This window comes from Lagopus leucura, unplaced genomic scaffold (genome assembly GCF_019238085.1).
Source record: "Lagopus leucura isolate 7727_CA_CO unplaced genomic scaffold, USGS_WTPT01 Super-Scaffold_100021, whole genome shotgun sequence".
In the NCBI taxonomy this organism is placed as follows: domain Eukaryota; kingdom Metazoa; phylum Chordata; class Aves; order Galliformes; family Phasianidae; genus Lagopus; species Lagopus leucura.
The window spans coordinates 8,294,121-8,317,186 of record NW_024962274.1 but is presented as its reverse complement, the minus strand read 5'-3'; positions in this window follow the sequence as shown (position 1 = coordinate 8,317,186).

Genomic DNA, 23,066 nt, shown 5'->3' with positions numbered 1-23,066 from the left:
TCTAATAAAGCACATACTTAATTTTTTTCTGATGCACCAGAATGCAGCTGAGTAGTTCAAAACTCTTTTTATCTCCCACATAAAACTGCTGTAATGCTAACAGTAGTAGATCAAACTTTTCAGAATGTACTACTGACTTCTTCAGTGAAAACTGCACAATCACAGCTTTTCAAATGGAAACAGTTCCCAGTTCACATTCTAGTTGCTGGAATTCCCATTTCTAATGCAGCAAAATTTGCCCAGAGCAGAAGAACATGGTAATGAAGACCCACGCTTTGCTCGGGGCGTTTTAACTTGTACCAATTCCATTTCATAGGGAAAGGAGAGCTACAAAAACTGTACAAGTATATGTTTTGCCTGTATACTATTTGCCTAGCACTGCTGACATTTTCTTAGAGAATGCTGTGCAGAGAACCCAGGCTTATCCTTCAGAAAACACTCCTGCAGCCACTCCTGCTCCTGTGAGCAGTGTGGCTGTATAAAATCAGAGATCTTAAAATCCAGAGGACAAAAAAACAAAATCCCACAGCTAAACACAATCATGTTTTCAAAGGCAGAAGAAAGTATTTTTTTAAGGCAGAAGAAAGTAGAAAACCAGCAAACTGGCAAATAGCTTTAAGTTTTAAAAGAATATCAACTTTAAGATCTGGTCAGTAGGGACAGTTCCTTCTAAACGCAGTAAATGATCCTGGGTTCAAATGAAGAACCATCAGGCTTCAGCACACAGTTCCACAGCAAGTGGTGATGAAACATGTATGTGCTTTCATGAAAGCAGACCCCGTATTGCACGGATACTACATGGGGACAGTGGGTCCTGCCCAGATTTAGAGAGCCTAACTGCAGAGAGTAAGCCTCAAGATCCTCACTCTTATAGTATGCTGGAGTTTGTATACATAAACAAACTTAAATAAGCTTAACATTTGAAACTTCATGCCATAGTAGATGAGCTTTTCTACATCTCAGCCAGAATCAGCAAGCCTGCATTTCTGCATGTCTGCAGTGAGTGTAGGGAAGCCCCAAGCAGCAGGACCCAACAGGCTAATTAAAGAATCATATTTATATCAGGTGCCCAAAGAATGTTGTTTTGCTTGGCATTTCCTGCCTGACTGGTTCTCTTCCTAACAACCGATCTTTGTTTGTCTTAATTTGTTTACTTTCCTTGCAGTAAAAGCCAACATCTTCCTAAGAAGCAATTTGGAGGAAACAATACAAGACAGGAAAGCAACTCATAACAGTGTCCAACAAACTGAGCTTATAACATTTCTTCAGGGACACTGGCAAACTAATGAGCAATCTCCTAATTACAAGGAAGGTATTTAAGTAAACACAAAAGCCTAGATGATGCTAAATTGACACCTCTTGCAGAAAAAACTGCTTAGTCTTAAGTTAGCACAAAAGCAGCAGCTGCAAAAATCTACAGACAGCCAACAGGCTTTTGTCACTGATGCAAAGTAACAGTACTGATTTATTTTTTCAAGTTCAAGTGTTTTCTCACTTAGAGATCCACTCTGCTATAAACTTATATTTATTTCGGTCTACATTCCTAGCAAGTTATAAAGCCTTCCTTTGAACTCAGCAGACAGTGCAAGCACAGAATCAATTCATAAACTGAGGTCCAGACAAAATGCTGAAGTCTTATAACAGACCTCATTTGCAGCAGTGCTTATTCATCTAGTTATGAAGACCAGTCCTGAAACCTCCTGCTACAGTTCAGAATTTTTTAACAAGAAATAGGAGACAGGAATAGCTGCCAGGGAGGAAAAATCGTCCATGATATTAGTATTTCTTATGACAGGTTAGACAGATTCTAATTTGCTACAGAAAAAAAGAAGGTTCTTTGAAAGAAACTTGTGTTGAGATAGGATTGCGATATTTTTGTTAACTGTATTATGTATTCTAAAGCTACATGAGTAAAGGTGGCATCACACAAGCTCAGAATATATCCCAATCAAAGTAGCTGGGAGGAGAAGAGAGGAGACGGAAAAGGGAGAAAGAAGTGGGAAGAGGGGGAAAGAAGTGGGAAGAGGGGGAAAGAGGGAGCACTTGCCCAGCACCTGGCACAGCACTCCAGATCTGTCTCACCAGGGCTGAGTAGAGGGGAAGGATCAACTCCCTTGGCCTACTGGCAACACACATCCTAATGCAGGTCAGAGGCTGTTGCCTTGTTTGCCACTAGGACATAATGCTGGTTCATGGTCAGTCCGGCACCCGACAGAACTCCCAGGTCATTTTCTGCAAAACTGCATTCCAGCCAGCTAGTGCCCATCTGTCTGTGTGCAGGTGGTTATTGCTTCCTATGGACAGCAATTTGCACTTCCATGTGTTAAACTTCACAAGATTTCTGTCCATGGCAGTGCAATTAGTGAGTCAGTCTCTCTTTCTAGTTGCTTATTGTCTGCACATTTGCTGAGGGTGCATTTTGCCCCCCTGCACAGGTGGGGCAGAATGCACACGAAGATGTTAAACAGTGTGGGTGCCTGCATTGACCCCAACCATAGTGTTACACCACCAATGACTAGTCTCCAACTGGGCTTTGTGATACCAATCACATCTCTGAGCCCAACAGTGCAAACTTGCTGTCCATTTACCCAGTCTATGCTTTAACATCTGTGTTTGTCTATGAGGATATTAAGGAAGACGGTGGTAAAATACTTGCTAGAATCCAGATAAACAAAAACTACTGTTCTCCAGATCAAAACATGCTACTTTTCTGCAAGGCCTGTAGCCACTGTAAGCTTTTTCTAATACGGTACTCTTTCTTAAAGCTCAGTTTTAAAAAAAAAACAACAACAAAAAGCTTTACCAGCCTACCATAAAAAAAAAAAATCCATGTATTTAAAGCAAGTTTCAATTATGTAAGGAAGATGCATGACTGAGTACACACACTTCTAAAACTAACTGTAAAATCAAATAATACAGGTGAGTAAAGATGGGTAATGGTTTGGACATGAAATTGAAAGTTAGGCATGAAGCAAACATACTGACATTCCTCACATTCCAAACATACAATTTCTGCTATCTCACAACCTGGTGGAAGATTCAATGCTGCAAATTCACTTTTTTTTTTTATGAGCTCACAACCAAATTCCTATGCTTCACTATGAATCATCTATCAGAAAACACTAAGTTCTTTACATAACAACTTTCAATAGAGACTGGAGATACAATCTGGCCAGGAAGTCCATGGTTCAAAAGCATAAGGCAATAAAACAATGCCACCTGAGAGACTTTGCATCAGTTCAGAGAGACAGAAGTTCAGCCACAAAACAATCCAGAACAAGACTTTTTGCTCTTGCTCAAAACAAACCAAAACATGCAAACATTTCCTAGAAGCACCATGTGCAAATTCTCTGGGGAGCAAAACGCTTTTTCCACTCAAGGCTCTGGTAAAACTCTCAGCAATCAAAAGTCCCCCAGAAACACATCATATTGATCAAAATCACAGTCCAATTTGAATTTGTAAACAACCCAAGAGCCACTGAGGTATTTCCAGCCTTAGGAGTAGTGATGCAAACATGACAACCTATGTAAGGTCAAGACCAGAGCTACAAGCATAGTTCAAATCCACAGAAAATGACGCTGAGTTTCTTAAAGTTCAGAAGGACTTTTTTCTATTTCCACCCTCATTCCCATTCCCACGCTTACCTTTTGGAACTGATCTGTAAGTACATAGGCTGCTCCCCCTTCTGCTACAGTCAAGTCCACAGTGGGTCTGCAGAGTACAGAATCTTCCTCTGGTGGAACAACACCTTGTAGATCTCTCATTTGTACTTAGGATGACCAGCTGTACTTTTAGAGCATTTTCACACTTTTCCCAGCATTTTTTTAGAACAGCCTTCTCAAATTCTGAAGTTCACAGTCATTTCCACCATTGCAGTGCAGTTAGCAGCTCTTATGAGAAGGAGATAAACCTCCTTCTGTCTGGCAAACACACTCCGGTCTGAGTATAGTTTTGCACCATTCTGAGGAAGAAAACAAAAGCAAAATAATCTCTGATGTGTACAAGTTGATTTTCAGAAACTTTAAGGACATCTAGAAGATATGTTAAGTTTCCACAAAGCTGTAAAAACTACTCAAAATGTACAAGACTAGCATGCACTCATACAGAAATGTAGATAGTGTGAGTTTTTGTAATGTCAGGAGGGAACAACAGCAAGACTATTCCAGGAGGGAAAACGAACCAGGAGCTGTGGGAGATCATGGCAACAGCAGGACTCTGCCCTTCCCAGCAGACAGAGACCCAGAAACCCCAAGCTGGGCAAGCAGAGCGTGGCAGTAACAGCAGATCTCATCAGCGCTCCAGCAGTCATCAAGCAAAGGCAAGGTAACAAGCCAGGACTGGGATCAAACAAGGAAATCCAAACAACAATTCAGGAACAGCAAGGAAGAACACTGAAAGCCCAGGCCTCTGCTTAAATGGGCCTCCTGGAACACTGAGCTTCTGTGGGTATGGATGAGGCTCCCAGCTGAGGCTTGTGATGGTAGTCAAAGCACCCATATCCTTGACAAGTAATCTGATTTAATATTTAAAAAAATATTAAGGACAATATTTTTTTTTCCTATTTGCCATTCTTCTCAAGCCCAGCCACCTCTTCTCAAACTGTAAATGTGGCAAATATCCACAGGTAATGATTGTCCTTCAAAGAAACTGTGACTGTCCAGATAAACAGTGTTCCAATATAGCTTGCTTCCCAGGACTAGAGTGCCTAGGGAGTAAGGCAGGATGCTGCACAGGGATGAAAATCATTTTGGAGTTTATACCACATACTCCTTTAGCCAGAAGTATGTTTCTCTTCTAATGTCCAGCCAGTATGGACTATCTGAATCTAGCTGTACAGACGGGACAATAATAATGAAAGCTCTGAAGCCTCAGCTGAGAGATTTATTATTTATTTCATATTTGCTCCCTTTGCTTTGTAATTCATCTATACCATATGCCCTAGCACCTAAATGTGGAGTAAAGTATCTTTAATCACATACTGTCCTTGATAATTCATTTTGCTATTATCTTAAAAGGCAGTACTCAAAAGAAGTCATCTCCTTGAGATAAAGACTGAATCACAGCATGACTCAATATTTACTTTCATTAAAGGACTACATTCCATTGCTCTTTAAGTTTCATAACAGAACTTGTTTCAACCATTTTACTTCTAAAATTTGCACACTATGTAGTCAACATTTTGCAAGTTGATTTACTACTTCACAAAACACTTAAGAGTTCACTGAAAAAGCTTTGAAAATTTTAATATCAGAATCCTTCTCCAAGGTCTGCTTTGGTACCTGTTTTTCTTATTAAAATAAAACCTACTTACAGCCTACAGTGAATGGTGTGGATTTTCTTTCTGCTAGACAGGCCTATTTGCATTCTGTGAAAGATTGCTGGCACAGCAGATACCATTTGATTCAGTTTAGTTCAAGGATGTCCCACTGAAATTTGTCTCTTTACCTACCAGCTGCTTGCCCCAAAAAGGCTACATTTGTTTTCCAAATCAGGTGCCCAGGGCCTAAAAGTTTAGACAGACTTCATTACCCAAGCTAGATAAAGCATAAAAGCATAGAGTTAGTAGCAGTCGCTCCACTGAACCATTCCTTTGCTTTGTCCCCACCTCCAGTGACACTGATTACAAGACATTGTTCCTGAATGTGAGGCATCCTTCAGTACCAGAAACCCATCATTAACCATCTTCCCCTTCAGGTGTTCTTTATTTGTTCCCAGGTACTTTGCTCAGAGGAAACTCACTAAAGCATAGCAGTGTTCATAACAACCGCTGAATTTTAATTATCTCCATCCATGGAAAACAGTCTTAAAATTGCAACCAGAGCAATTATGGCATTTTAGCTGACAACAATGGGATGGTATTTTGCTATTGGAGGTACATTTCAAGGGGTTCCTTGTTTTAAGGCACTGACCCCTACTGACTCCGTATCAATACAGAATAGAAAGCTCACTATGGCCTAAAAAGTAGCATTGTCGTCTGCCACAAATATTTTATGGAGAACATTTTTCTACTGGAAGAGAAGGGAAATGAATTGGTAAATTATAATCAAGAGAGAATGCCTAAGGCCAGAAAAACAAAACTTTCATCACTATAAGCTCTACTGTGAGGGTGACAGAGCCCTGAAACCAGCTGCCCCAAGAGGTGGTAGCATCTCCTTCTCTGGAGAACACAAAACTCACCTGGATGCTTTCCTGTATTACCTGCTTGTAGGGAATGTGCTTTAGCAAGAAATTTGGACTGCATGATCTCCAGGGGTCCCTTCCAAACCCTCTCTAACTCTGAGACTGTGTGAGAAAGCCCCACACTCAATCTTTGCAAGTAATTTGTGAAGAAAACATAAATTCAGTGACCATGAATGAATATAGATTTTAAACTCCAGAAGAACTGATATAGAGAACTTCTATCAAAAGTGATTCTTAACAGGTCAGACTTGCAACTGTTTGTTCAGAGTGATGGCTTGTATTCTCTACCTGTAACCATACTTCCTATGCAAATAAGGCATACTGACCAGAAATGTGAAGTAGATGTTTTTAAATCAGTGACAAAGCCATTCACACAACAAATTAAGTTCTCTTCAAAACAAAAATCTCTCCTTTGTGAAGTCTTCCAAGTGGCAGTCCCAGTTATATGCCTTCAAGCCTTTGCCTTAAAATCCTCCTTGCTCCTGCAGAACAGTCCTTTCTCTCCTATGCTTTAGGTTTCTTACACTGTATGAGAGAGAACTCAGTCTGCCTCCACCAGGCTTGGATTAAAAATCCCTGTCCTCAGAGACAATTCTTGAATTGCTGAATCCACAGCACAAGCTTGTTTCAGACTATCCTAGTCCCTTCAATATTATCTTTATTTCTGAAAATTTTCATTATTCCTTAGAAGCCACCCTAAACCCCATTTTCGTTCCTTTTTTTTCTGTGCACTTCACAAAGTGCAAGTAGGGATCTCTTCCAGAGAGGTGGGGTCATGTCAAGCTGTAACTAAAGACTGAGTATCGAGTTTTTTCCCTTAAATCACACAAAGGAATGTCTAAAAACATTCCTCCTCTTGTTCCTGTAGACTGCTTTTCCTACAGAGCCTTTACAACTGCCTCCACTAGACCCAAGTAGAGCTTAAACAAAAGGATCACTGAAAAGGCTAAATTAATGTCATAAACTAACTTTATATCAACTTATATATTTCAAAATGAATGTAATAGATAACTGATTTGATCTATTTATTTATCTAGCCTCCTCCATGTAGGCCATATAAGCCATACAGAATCTATATGGAAAGACCAATCAAATTCTCAACTACTGTATTTTATATATTTTTTTCATACAAGTCACTGGAATTTCTCTGAATTGTACCTGCTGAGCCTGTGATGGAAAACAGTCAACTGTGGATTTAGTGTGGAAAAGGTAGGAAAGAGAGAATTGAGTATTATTCTGTTAGCTCTTATCTGTTAAATCTCAATTTGTTCTGCTGCTTTTCTAAAGTGAAACCAGTTGGTAAGTCCTTTATGAATACTATTTACATTAGCTAAATCTCCCTACTGACTGTTGTATTCTACTTGTTGCAGTACTGAAGCACTAAATGCTTCTTCCTCACAACACTTCTCTGAATATGAAAACTGATATACTAAGTCTCTTTCCATTGCTAGTCCAGAGTGGTTCCATTTTGTTTACACATTGTTGTGGGATTTTCAGTTAATCCACTCTATGGCATGAAAAGAAACAGGTAAAGGAAAAATGGGGAAAAAGTCTTGGCAGCCTTAGATTTACTGAGTATCTCTCTAACGCCATGGTCCTGCATTCCATCTTTATCTACTAGCTTTACAAAGCATTTGGGAGGATTTCTTCTGTTCCCACACAATAGAGCGTGCACAACTATTTTAATGCCACTGATGTCATCTAGCTGGACTGTAGTAAGGCCTTTAATACAGTCCCCCAAAATATCTGGACATGAGCCAGCAATGTGCCTTCATAGCCCAGAAAGCCAACCATATCCTGGGCTGCAGCAAAAGAAGCATGGCCAGAAGGTCAAAGAGAAGTGATGCTGCCCCTCTACTCTGCGCTGTTGAGACTTCACTTGGAGTACTGTGTCTACATGTGGAGTTCTCAGTACAGGAGGGATGCAGACCTATTGGAGCATCTCCAGAGGAGGGCCACAGAAGTGCTCTGGGATGGAACACTTCCTCTCTGAGAGCTGGGGCTGCTCAGCCAGGAGAAGAAAAGGCTCTGGGGAGGCCTGATGGTGGCCCTTCAATATCTAAATGGGGGCTATTCCCATTTTGCTGATCACCGAATCAGACATCACATTTTGCATCGCTCTATGACATTTCCTTGTTTTTTGGTGTTTCTTTTTTTTTTTTTTTTTTTTTTGTCTTTTTTTTTTAATTTGCAGGTTTCCACCTGTTTTTGACTGCTTACTTTCAGTCCTGCCCTTTCCAAAGTTATAAGTGGAAATTATTCTCCCCTCTTACTGGCACAACAGATATTATACTCACTAATCTTTCCTGAGTAGCGTCCCAACTTAGTAGCTTACATGGATGGGTGGTCCTAACCACATGAGACACTTTGAGCCTGTAGTTAGCTGCCCTGCCATGCCAGTCAGGTTCTTTGGTTGACTGGTATTGTGATTACTGTAAATATACCCTTAAGAAACTAGAAAATAGAATGTACCTGGTAAAATTCAAAGAAAAAAAATTTTATCTTATCCACTGGCCAGGGTTAGGAACAAATAGCTGCATATGGATAAAGAATTATACAAACCTCTTTAAAAATAACTTGACAAGAAACAGAGCATTCATTTCCACAAAACTGAGCTATGGGCAAAATAATAAAACATACTATCTTTTCTTTAGCAATTCAGTGTAATCTCACGTATACTGCTGGGACATTTGTAATACAGTGCATGTATCTTAATAAAAACATCTCTCTTGAAAGCATATTCAGCATTAGCTAGTGGCAGAGGAGGTAAAGGTGAGGTTATACTTCAGTCTACTCTTAGATATATCTCCTACAGAAGTCAACAAAAATGATTGTTTAGCGATTCTGATGTGATTTTCAGAACCCTGGATTGGTATTTAACCTAATTCTACAGTGTTTATTTAAAATGTATGTCAGCTGACATATGACTCATTAAGGCTAAAGTATAATGTATTTTGTTGTTTTTCTGATCTACTAGTCTCTCTTTCACAGGTTGGTAGCTGATTTGATATTCAGTATATCAGAACTATCTTGTTTTAGCTGGAAGAAATGTGCATTTGGAAATGTTCGTTAATACCGTTATCATTAATTGGTTCTTATCTGAATCACAGTGCTGCAGGGACTCTTCAGATTAAATGACAGATTGTAGTTATCTTTTTTCAACTAAAATTTTAATAGCACTCACACTGCAAATCACATCTAAAGGGCCAGATTCTGCTCTCCTCCTGACTTAAGTCCAAGTAACAGAATTCAAGCTATTCTTACTATACACCAAGACATTAGAGAACAGAACCTATACCACTTCTCCCGCATCTAGTGCAAAATTATACCCAGGTGTCTTAATCTTTGGAGGGAAGAACACACACTGAAATTCAGTTCATCTTGGCTTTTACAGACGCAGTTGCTGAGGTGTGTAGACAAATTTGAAAAAGCCTGAGCTCATGTAAATCAATAGCAGAGTCACGTGCTTGAAGTTGAAGCCTCCCGTGCTTTGAACCTCACCTATCCATTCTGATGCCCTTGAGCTGCCCTCCTCTGGTGTAGTCCTGGCAATGGAAGGCAAGTGAGACACCAGCTGACTGCAGCTCAGGATCTGGCCTTGGGATTGCACGAGCACAGGTGTGTCTAGGATGGTCACGCATCAGATGCTGCATGTTCTATGGCCTTTACACCTTAAGCTGCACCTGCAGTGTATTGCTGTCTGTAACATAAAACAGCCCAGTAATTTGAATAGCAGCTGGCTTGTGACCCATTAAGATTCACCCTCATACTGTTCCCCTCACTCAAATTGTTTCTGAGCATCTAAGTGAAACGCTTGCTGAAAGGACAGGCAAAGGGAAACCACAGGAGTCATTCTAAAACCCTGAAATGCAGAATTCATTCACTTTTCCCAACACTGAATGAGTCCTCAAATTACAGCGGTTATTTGACTCCCAGGCTTCCCATCAGAATGCAGAAAGCTTAAGCACTGTTTTCTCATACACAAAGCTACAGCTCATCTGATTAAAAGCAAATGACTGTCTTGATCCAACTTGCAGGATTAAGCATCTCCTGGTGGGATGAAATGAGTCCTATAATATACTTATTAATAATCTTTTCATGAGGGACAATAGATCTAAGAATTATTTTGTTTTGGCCAGTGCATTAATTGACTTTTTGACTTCTCTAATGTAACATAAAACAGTGTGTCTGCTGCAGCAAAGGAATTGCACTTAACCGTCCAGCTGGTGCAGTCCTCTATGACAGAGACTTGTTCAGAACAGTCATATCAAAGCAGACATTTGAAAAATTCTAGCAGAGGAAATTTGTTGGATCTCTGGTAAATGCTAGCAGAGAGCAAAGCATGTGTATGTGCTCATATGCACACGTGTTACAGAAGGAAGGAAACCCCTCTCTTTTAATTCGTTAGGAATAAAATCCTCCGGAGGACTTTAGCATAGAGAATGTCACCTTTCTCTTAACTTACCAGGTTCCATTCTGCCAAACTGACACCTCAAGCAGTATTTGAACAACACACAGAACCCTCTTCTTCCCCTTCCGAAACCCAGCCCTCAACCTATAAAAGGCAAAGCGTTTACCATGTACGCAAATCACACTGGTTACTCAGCTTCTCTAACAGAGAAATGCCACAATGAGATGGGAACAAAATGCAACTTAAAGCCTTAAACGTGCTCTGTAGGGCACAGTATGCTCTTTCAGATTGTGAGCAAATCTACTCCTCGAGTAAAACATATTAATATGCCTCACACACAAGCACTGTTCTAACAAAAAAAAAAAAAAAAAAAAAAAAAAGGAATAATAATAAAAAACCTTTCCTCTAATAAAGTTACTAGTAAAAAATGATCATTAATGGCAGGCTTTATAATAAATTCCACAGCCCTCCTGCTGTCCTCTGCACCTGCTGACTGTCTGGCATAGTCAGCCCCCCCTGCATTGTCCAGCTGTTTCAAATGATACTTTACTTGGCAGTGCTTTTTCACAACAAGAGTTCTGGGAGGCTGATTCTCCTCCAAGTATGCTCAGTATGAACCTGCCCCTCTTTGTCCTTATGACACAGAAAGGAAGACTGACTCACCTGTTCTTTTCCTGCTAGCTCAAACTTTCCGTTTATTGGTAGCACTGTACAGAAATGCATCATCCCAAATTGGCAGTAAACACAGTGGAGTCCACCACAGGTCAATCCTGCCAAAAAAATTTGGATGAAATTATTTTAGAGATCCCCACCTCATCCTCCCTACCACAATGAATGTAATTGAGGAAAGAAAAACATCATGTGGTTTCTCAGACTTTGTTGATCCCCAGGTACCACAAGAATTAATTGGCAGGGCAGTGCTCACAGCCCAAGTTTTACCATGTGAACAGGAAATCTCCTCATTGTGGATTTAATACCATGTGTACTAACAAAGAGGGTGAAAGTGAGATTCACCTTGTTGAATATAGCGAGTCTATTTTAAGTAGTGCCAGGGCAGAGTCTGAACTCAACCCCTGAGTAGGAAAAACGGTTCAGATAAATACCGAAGTCACCCATAAAATGCACTCACTGGAGGTTGGTGGCATTTCCATGCTGACTGTATACAGCAGATAGTGTGCTCTCAATTCAACAGGGGGATGATCTGCCTTCTGTACAGCACTGCTTTTATTTGAGCCAGAGCCAGCGAGCCTTGGGCTCCCTGCCACCTAACAATAAGAAATACAAATTACAGCTGCAAATGGTCTTTTTAGCATAAATAGCACTTCCAGTCTTCTCCGATTCTGCTCCTCCCTAATCCATATTTACTGGTTTGGGGGACTAATTTCTCCGCCACTATTTGCATGATTGCAGCTGTCTTTACAGATATGCGATAAATTGCATGAAAACAAAGAATAAGCACATGAAAAGAATATGAAAACTACAATTAAGCAAGACCAACATTACAGGTGTCTCTTTCCCTTTCCTGAGTATCAGATGCTGACACCCCAAACCTTTTACTTCAGTTTGCAGAGTCCTGGCCCCACAGAACATGCTGGCAGCAGACCTACTGATAGCAGTAACCGTGTCAATGTGGCATTGCTGGCACAGTGCGCCCCAAAGGACCAAGGAAATGACTGGCAGAGAACCAAGCTGGTGAGCAGCATCATGCAGGGGAGAGCAGCAGAGGGAAGCAGGGCAGGCAGCTGCTCCTTTCTTCATTCCCCTCTACCTTGCAGATGGACATCTGGACACAGATGACACATGCCTGTCCTCAGCTTTCAAACTGGTCTCCGTTATACACAAGACGGATAAGTCAGCCACAAAATGGCACCCTATGACTTACAGAACCCTGGAAGCTCCCCAAGAGCCTTTTCCCTACCCCAACATTTTATACCAATTTGCTGAGAGCTCATCTCACTGCAGATGATTGTACCAGACTACTGATTGCAGCAGTCCTTTCAACAAATGCCTAAGGAAACGGCTGGCAGATTTGCAAGCCAGTGAGCAGGGGTCTGCAGGGGAGGGCAGCACAGGCAGCTTCTTCTTTGTTGCTGCTCTCCTTGCAGATGGACATCTGGATGCACATGGACCTAGACCACCACAGCCTTGGTCAACCAGTCCACACCTGCACATGGACACAGCACCAAGCCAAGCATGAGGAAACCACATGCCTCGCTCTGTACCACACTGTGGTCCTACAGGCAGCCTGAGGATTTGCACAGCATGGACAGAGGGAGTTCCCCAGCACCCCTCATCTACAGATCCCACCACAGACCTACACATGGATGTACATTCCCCATAGACATAGGCAGCTGCTCTCCATTCATCTTATGATGGAGTGAGGACCTTAAGTATTGCACACATCAGCGTCTTTAGGAACCATATAAATGGCAAGAGAAGCTAAAAAAATATGATTGGCCCAATTAAGAAATACTAGAGAAACCACATCCAGAAGAGAAGGCAAGCACCATAAGTGAGTATGCTCCTGAGACTGGGGTCAAAAGTTTAGGAGCGATGAAGGCTATCAACCTTCCTCCCTCAATCCCTAGATGTCCCCGGAGAGGACTGGGAGACTGAGGGTGGACTGTGTATGCTCCAAGTGCGAGGATATTATTTATACCAGTTCTAAGAAATATTTACTATATGAATGAAATTCTGGGAAAAACAAGAACATGTATAAGCACAACCAATAGATGTAATCTGCACGTAAGTCAAGGTGCACATATTGGGCAGAGCTATCCCCTATGTGCCCAGAGCTGCAATAAAGGAACACCTGCTTCACACAACTCATTGGCACATCAGATTAATCTACCAACATTCTCAGCATCACATAGCCATGCTGGAAAGCTAACACAGAATTAAAAACACTTTTTAAAAACTTTCGTAATAAATTTTCTGATTTATAAACCTCTCCCTGCCTCTTCCATCTCACTATATATATTCTGCGAGCTTCTGGAGGGCTTTCCTTCTTTGTCATCATCTCCTTATATTTATGCATCTGTATATCATAGAATCCCAAAATTCTTTTTGGCTTTGGGTTGAAGGGACCTTTAAGATCACCTAGTTCCAACCCCCCTGCTATAGGCAGGGACACCTCCCACTAGACCAGGTTGCTCACAGCCTCATCCAGCCTGGCCTTTAATGCTTCCATGGTGGGAGGGGGTTATCCACAACCTCACTGGGCAACCAGTTGTTTCACCACCCTCACAGTAAAGAACTTCTTCCCAACATCTAGTCTAAGTCTATCTAAATCTACCAACTTCCAGTTTAAAATCATTTTCTCTCATGCTATCACTACATACCCTTATAAGATGTTCCTCCCCAGCTTTCCTGTAGGCCCCTTCAGATACTGGAAGGCGGCTATAAGGTTTCCCTGAAGCCTTCTCTTCTCTAGGCTGAAAAGCCCCAGCTCTCTCAGCCCATCCCTGTAGGGAAGATGCTCCAGCCCTCTGATCATCTTCGTGCCCTCCTCTGGACCTGCTCCAGCAGCAACATGTTCTTATTGTGCCCCAGAACTGGTCTCACTACTCCAGGCCAAGTCCCTTCTGTTTCACCCTCGTTACCAACAATCCCAACACCTTTCTCCTTCACCAGCAGATGTTAAGACAAAGATACAAATGCAGTTATGTGACACCATTGCATTTTTAGGTGCACGTCAGTTGTACATCCATACTCACTGCAGGCACAATAGAACATAAGGTGAGCACACAAAAATTAAAATAAACTATCTAATTACAAGGCAGAAGAGCATCACAACTCAAAATTTTCAAAGCCCTCTGCACTTACTTCGTTTTGAATTTTGCCTTTTTTCCAGTGATTTTTTATCACAGGAAAGAGGGTTCTCTTTATTTTGACATACAGAATCAAGCCGTGGAATTTACACTAAATTCATATTTTAAAAATTCCAGAAGTTGTTTGGATTTGGAGTTTGGGCTGACCTATTACAATGCCAGAATTACCCAATATGACTTACTGAGGCTCACATTTTACACAATTAGTCCAATTGCAGAATGGTAAGATAAATGGGTTTCATTTATCTCTGATTTTGAAGAGGTTTAATGACATTACAAAACATTGTTCTATGCTATTTCATTTAAAACTTGGGAACTGCTTTAATCATAAATAATAAAAAAGTAAATATGACAAGTCATATATTGATGAAATGGCATTTCCTGGCACTACTTGAGTACTTACATTCTGTAGTGTTTTCTTGTTATGAAACTAACATGTACCCATTGCAGTTGTCAGGTGTGCATTCAAAACAATTTCAGCATGCATATCATATTACTTCTGGGATGAACAATCAGCATACTTACAGGTGTGGGTTTTTTTTTTTCCTCACAGAAGTGTGACCATAAAAAGTTTAGCATTGTCTTGAATGCATCCCTTTTATAAACACAGTAGGATTAGAAAAGCATTCCAGGACATATATCTGCCACTATAGCTGATATCAGCCTGTAACTCCACTTAGCTAAAAACCCTCCTTAATCAGGAAGGACGATAGGTTTGTTCTGATCGCACTGGAAAGTGGCTGTGCAAGTGACAGATGCTGAATATCATTCTTGCTAAATTCTCTTCACAACTGGGATTAAATAACATAGCCTAGGAACCTTGTCCTCGCTTTGTCTCTTTGGAAAGAGAAAGGTTTGATTTTAACACTTATCCTACATCCTTGTAGTCTTACGTTTGAGCTTTGATAGACAGATAGAGATGAACTGCAGCTTCATTTTCTATCTTATTTCTAGGGAGATTTAAAAAAATGTTAATTTAATTAGCAGACTTGGCACACTGGGGAAAAAAAGGAGGGCTTGGATAAAGATCAGGCAGAAGCATGACCAAAAGTAAAGGCACTCCAGGCTCAGGTGCTGTACAAAGCATACACTCTTTGAGGCCATATACAAGTTCTCACACTGAACAGAGGCAAAAACTTCCCAACCATTTGGCTCTGTCTATCATCCCACATCAGGGAGAGAAGTGCTGCCTGCTTGTGCACAGCAGGCCAGGGGCTGCGAGGGAAAGAAAATGAGGGTCTGTAAAGTTGCTTTCAAGGCAATCAGAGCAGACAAAAGATCGGTTTAGTGCCTTTGTTCTTAGCTGCAGTTCTGCGCAGTGCCTGTGAAATTCCTATTGACATCCCAGTCACATAGAAAGGCACTTCAGGTACATATGGCACGAGTGTGATGTTCCCTTTTTATGGGTAACATTTACCCGCAGGGTTCAGCAATCCCAGAAAGTGGCATTTAAGAATATTCTCAAGGGTTCTCTCAGTAGCAGAGAGAAAAAAATATGCTTGTATCTAGCCTGGATTCTACATTCTATATTAAAGGAAAATGTACTGCTCCAGTCACATGCGAGGTAAACAGATATTTCACTGTCATCTCTCTGTTAGCTAGCACTGAGGTTTAAAATTCAACAACATGACCATACTGAAAGGAAAACAAAAGAAAAGACAAGAAGAATTCACGTTCTCTGAACCAACAAGTCTTGAATTGCCACAGAAAATACAAGAAAAGGATCTGAATTAAGAATTTTACCCAGAACCTGTAATATTCAGGCTTTGAGGTAGAATAAGAATAAACTTTTCTGCAGATGGATTTGGGTGAGGGCAAGAGAAAACGTGAGACATCTGTGCAAGAAAAGAAAAGAATACCCTCTCAGACATCAGACTTACATCAGGATTTGTGGCCAAATAGCTTTATTTTTCAATTACTAGGCAAGCTTACGGAATAACATGAGCTTTGCTTTCCTACAGTTTTTGGCATAATAGAGAGCTAACTATGGAAAACTAGCAGATGCAGTTTTTATCAATAAAGCTCTGCTCAGAGGAGTTGAAAGTCTTTTCCTTTCACGCTTTCAAGTTCTTATTGTATACAATCGTTTTCCTCGGGGGATTATACCTGATCCCATGAAGCTTTCCCTGCCAAGACAATCCAGCCTCATTGTGGAATAAGAGCAGACATTGATAGGCAGGGACCACAAGGGAGGCTGTGGCAGCTCTGGGCCCCTTTCTCGCAGCAGGGTTTTGCTGCTCAGCCTGTAAGGGTCACCTGAGCATGGCTTAAAGGATCTGCAAAGGACGGGATATCTGAAGGCCAAATATTTAAAAAATGCAAGCCCTTTGCCATTTCTCTATGAACTTCTCTCATCAAATAAAACAGATTCAATATCGTTTGTTTCCAAATGTGCTAGAAATGAAAATAACTGCAGTTATTGGAGCTGTGGGAGGTACAATGGATATTTCAGCTGCAACAGGATGAGAATGACTGTTCAAAGGTTCCCTTCAAGCTCTTTATAGCAGACAAATCCTCAAAAGAAAACATACTTTGTTAACTTTCATTTGAATACATCCTGCTCCAGCCAGACAGCCTACTTAAAATGACACAGGGGTAGTAAATTGTTCTACTGATTGGTTAGCTGGAGTTTAACAGCTTCAGCTTATCAGAAAAGAGATAGGAACAAAAGTGCAGGGCGTATCATCGTTCAGACAAGACCCCCTTCTACTCTGAGGTGAAGGCCTTTAATTCCTCTTTGTGGTAAAAGATGTGTCATGAAAACACTGTAAGATGGACAGAGGCCACCCAGAAGGGATCTCATTTGACAAGCCTTACGTACAGCATCCCATAAGAAACTTAATGCAAAGTACATCAATACCTACGTTTACATATCAGCCCATGTTTTTCCAAGACAGCATTTGCCTCAAAAATTCCCTCATGGGGTAGAAACAACAGGAGATCTGGCACTTAGGATACTTCCGATATCTTGCAACAGAAATATGATGAGAAGCCCAGACTTCCTCTGATTTTGTTCAGAGAAATGGCACCCCAAGGCATTAAAATGCCCATGAAAACATAGAAGGCCATATTTTCACAGGAACTTGTGGCACACACTGTTGAATGGAGATTCAGAATGCTCAGTTCCTGGTTTCTGGCCAATCCATTTAGTCTACTGACTCTTCTGGCTCTGAATCCCCTCTGGAGATCAATGGCTTATGCCCAATAACATGCATGTGCCACTAAACACAGCATTGTCAGACAGCTACACAGCTGATCAGAATCACATGTACGTTTGGTTATTTCTGTTTGATGTTACAGTCAATCTCTGAATAAAACCAGTCTGGCCAAAAGCATCACCTCAATGCCAAAATCTCCATAATGTACAAGACTATAAAATAGAGATGGACAACCCCTCAAAAGCAACTGTGGTTGCTGCATAAAAGAGTAACAAAGCTCAATTAACCAATAAAATTGTCTGCCAAGAGACTAGAAAAATCAACTGTTCAAACATACATAAAATCAGGCTAAACAGAAATATAGAGGTCAGAACGCCCTAACAAAAAGCAAATTCCACAGGTATCAGTTGGCAAGGCAGTCCCAAAACTCAGGGTACAAAGGAGACCATAACTCAAAAAGGAGCTGGAGATGCAAGTCTTTAGAACATCTTAATGTTATTGTTCAATGAATCCTCTGAAATATAGCACAATATAGAAATCCACCAGTCAGATATGGACTCTCAATGGCACTGGGTATGGTGAAGTCAAAGACACACATATCCTAGATCAATCTCCTATCTGGACGCTGTAGCAGATGGTCGTTTGTGTGATACCACCGACTCCAGTAACAGGTAGAGGGAATTTAAAATTAGATGCAAGCTTCCCCATTTAACTCCACTTCCTATATTTCTTTAGGCTTTCTTTGTAACAATATTAAATCCGTAACAAAGAAAATAAATTCTCAGGAAAGCTACAGAGTTTGTGATTTATTTTCTTAATCCATAGATGCACTGAGAGTTATGCACTGAACAAAACAGCACTTTAATGAAGATAGTAGTCTTTGACTACCAACTACCCTGCTCAAAATTTGTCTTTAGTTGTGGTCCCAGTTTTTAAAAGGTTTTTTTTTTTTTAAAGGTGTATTCCACACACTTTTAAATATTAAACATTACCATGCTACAGCAGGTGTAGAACTGTTCAAGTATACAAGAGGTTAAAGCCGATTTACTTAAATCTCATCAGAGAAACAATTTTGCATATGCAGTACATTTTAGGCCAAATACTGCAGTCTACTTCGCACACTGCTGTGGATATAGGAAGTCATTGGGATCCTCTGTGCCAAAAAACGATTCTGTTCTAAATTAAGCATAAACACAGCACTACCTCAGCACAGCACAGCACAGGGACAGTTCCTCAGGAGGGACACATCAATAGATCCTGACTGCATACAGCCATACCAACTCAGGGCAGCCATACAGCTGGTTTTAGTGAGAGCAACGCTATATGTACTATGATAGATGTACACAATGAGGAGGAGTTCTATAAGTACATTCAGCAGCAAAAAGAAAACTAGGGAAAACACAGACCTACTGAAAGAGGCAGAGGACCCCTGTGACAACAAACACTGAAAAGCCTGAAGTACTCAATTAATGCCTACATCACCCCACAAATCACTGTAGGATTTGCCCTCCAGGAAACCCAGAGCCCTGAGACCAGAGGAATGTCTGGAGCAGGGAAGATTTAATCTGAGTAGAGGGTACTCTACCACAGTAAAGGAGGAACAGACTGAACAAGGAGGAGCTGTGGAACTCGGTCCCTGTGAAGGGTATGAGACAAGTAAGTCTGGAAGCCATTTTTGAGCATATCAAGAATACAAAGATGTAGTAGTTTAGAATGAGTTTACGAGTTTAGAATCTTAGACACATAGAACAGTGGGTTGGAAGGGACCTTGAAAGAACTTCAAGTACAATCTTTCATGAGAATAGTGACCCCAGATGAGATTATCAAACATCCTGTCCAATTGCATGTGGAAAACTTCCAGTGATAAGAATTCTACTATGTCCCTGGAGAGGTTGTTCAAGTGATTTATAAAAGGGAAATCATGCTTGACCAACTTGACAATGACTGGACAGCTCAGAGAGAGAAGGAAAGGCAGCAGCTGTTTTATGTGTTTATTTCAGCAAGTCTTTCAACATTATCTCCTATAATATCCTTATAGATAACTGCTGAAATACAGGCTAGAGAAATGGACTGAAAACAAGCTGCACTGCCAGGCTCAGAGTTGTGACTGGTGACATAAAGACCAGCTGCAGGTCAGTAACTGATGGTACAGCACTACAGTTGAGATCGATGGCTAAGGCCCATGCTGTTAAACATCTTCATAAATGACATGTACAAATGGAGCCTCTACTCATGCAGATAATCAAAATGTGACTAAGTATGGGCAACCTGCTGTAGCTGATCCTGCTCTGAGCAATGAAATTGGACTACATGATCTCTGTGTTTTAGATTGTTTGCCTTCAATTAGTGGAAAAATCTAGGAAGCACTTGGGACTTCTATTCATTCCTAGCAGTCTTCTTCCAACTCGCTACTTGTTCCATAATACCACTTTCATTGTTTCTTATTTTTCTGTATGACCTATTAGTCTTCTCATTGTGTAATTCATAGCCTGGTGATATCTCATGACAGCTATAACACATATGAAAAATCCAAAAGTCACAAGCATTCAGATCCAAAGGCAGGCACTCTGTGCACAATTTGGCATAGGCCTTTTTCTTTTTTTCTTTTTGCTTTTTTTTGGGGGGAGGGGAGTTAAGGTAGAGAGTAATGGGGAAGGACAGAGGAAATGGGGAGATGTGGAATAAAAACTTAGGAGAAAAGTCATCACAATCTCTTAGACTAATTTACTGAAATCCAAAATGCACTGACTATTGCTGTTGTAATTCCAGAGTTACTCAACAGAACTGCAGATCAAATCATGGTACTTCAAGTTTACAAAGAGATACAGGTTGGCTTCAGAAAGTAATTGGACTCCCAAACAAGTTGCAGACCTTGCAGTTCTGTAAATACTGCTACTGTTAGAGGAGGGAAATGCATCCTTACCCTCCAAAGTATCATTACAATTACATTGAAAGGAGAAGTGTGAGTACAAAGAAAATTCTACTGGATTCTGACCATTCTATGCAATCTTTGTAATAGAACCTTCAGAAGTTTGGACTCTCCACTACAGATATCCTGAAGTATTTGCTTAGTTTCCCAAGATATCCAACACACATTCATCCTTTTTTTTTTTCCTCCTGAAATGCTGATATGAATTGTATGGACAAAGTAAACAGAGCACTCTGTTAGAGTTTTCCTTTTTACAAATGAGCCATAAAATTGTCCATTAACTAGCCTTGCTTCCCTAGGGGCCAGTCTGCATTGTTGAGATTTCCTCTTCCATTTCTGATCCCTGTTTTGTTGAGCCGATTACAAAAAAACAGTCACAGTGCAGAAAACCAAAAGAACAGGCTTTTGAAAATTTTGAAAAGCATCCTCCTCTCCCCAGGCCTTTGGGCAGAGCTGGAGTTTTGATCAGTGGTGGAGAATGTTAAACGCACCCTAGTTTCCTTCGTTTACCTTGTCATAAAATAATCGCCTATTCAGGCTCCCACCTCCCATCCAGAGGACACGGTGTCCCTATCTTTTTAAATTACTCCAGAAAGTTCCTTAGAACAATAAAAAGGCCCTTTAGGGTCTCCTGGAGCAAGTATTGACAACTAGAGATATAATTAAATGCTGAGAGAATTTACTAGGAGCTTTGCCTCCTGTTAATTCCTGAGAAAGTTGCCAGTTCTGATAGTGCCTGAATTTATCTGGAGGGCATATCCTTTTAAAAAATGGCAGGAGGAAATATATGTCTATTGTACCTGTCACTCCACAGTGTATGCTGTCTGTAAGCACAGGGTCAGACAGCAACTATACCGCACATCAGATCTTTGAAGATCCAGCTCTTTACCAAGGACAGCCAACTCTGCACCAGGTTTTGAATATGCACAGTGGGAGCGAGGTGAAGAAGTCAGCCAGTTGCAGTAGGTTTTCTAGTCATTTTTCAGTGCGTGTTAGAATAAGTAGCAGGCTAATGGGGAACAGCAGTACCTCACAGCATATAGGAGCGCCAAAAACTACTGTAAAATAGCCCAGGATTAACAAAGTCCACAGAGCTGCATGTGATTATGCTGACTGTAGATCTGGCTGCTAACTGCCATGGATTTTCTACCTACCTTCTGAAAGCAAATGCCTTTGTCTTCTAGGTGTTAGAGAATTTAATGCAAAACTTTCCAGTTCATCCCATCTGCAATTAAAACTCAGGCTCTTATTTCGCCTCTTCAGCCTTCCGTCTTTCACCATGTGTCACTCATTTAGGGGGAGATGACATAAGCTCCTTGCAGGGGTATATTTTTAGCTGAGCAGCTTATTTAACATGCAAACCAAATACATAATCAAAGTGCCTTTTTTTGAAAGGGAAAGTCATCTCAAGGTTGACTTAAAAGCCAAACAGCTTTATCTCACCAAAGTCTCAGTTAAGTGCTGCAATGTGGTGCCCTATGTGTAAGACAAGACTGCTCTTTCCAGTGAGGCTCTGTTGATCTATGATCTAATCTCTAGGCTCTTTAAATAAGCTTTTGAGTGTGTAACTAAGAACTCCTTTATCTGTTATTAATGTCTCATTTTGTTATCACCACCAGCAATTTAAATGTACTAGTCATATTTGATAAATTCCTCTGCAGATTTCCCTCCCTCCCAAAAATACTTGAAGCTTAGGAGGGGGAATTTTTTTTGTCTCTGTATTCCTTATGAGCTCAGTGGCACTCTTAACAACATTAGCCTCTTGCACATAAAACACTGAAATGTCTGGACATGCATGCAGTGTGACTCACTCACACCTAGTGAACAAGTTCTCTCATTCAAAGACCTACAGAAGTGTGAGTTTCTTGAATCACTGATTTTATTAGTACAAACATGTTGAACTTTACTAACATACCTTTTGACTTTATTGGCGTACCTTACTTTATACGTCTTAAGGACCTTGGCAGTTTTTTCTGTGGTTAATTGAACTGAGGTAGCATTCAGGAAAAAAAAGGAAAAAAAAAAAGAAAAAAGACTAGCCAACTAAATCATAAAAGGAATTCCTCCTAATCTTTCTCATATTAGTTGTGGCTGACCTAAGGAGTTACCTGCTATATAACCTGACTTTTTCTCATGGGGGTTCATTTATTCTTATCTAAAGCCAAATCTTACCACAGCTCTGATTGCACTTCAGACTGAGCTGTGGGAAGCATCTCAAGTTTTCACATACTGTGAGGGAAGCCCTGTGTCCTGCCTGAAACCTAAAGCAATATTCATTATGCATATTTGCATTGGCTTCTGCGTCACCCAGGAAAAGTGTTCTTAAAGGAGAGAAAATAAAAGAAAAGCTGCTGAGAAACAATTAGCTGCCCTGGGAACAGACTGTGCCAAGTCAGCTCTCAACTCGTGCATCCCATTGCCACGGAATTTGATTGACTCCAAGGCACATTCTATCTGACTTGTCCTGTTGCATCTCAGAATTGCTGACACTTTTTCTCTGGACAAAAAATATACATGTTTTTATATATATGTATATATATATATTTAGTACATATAT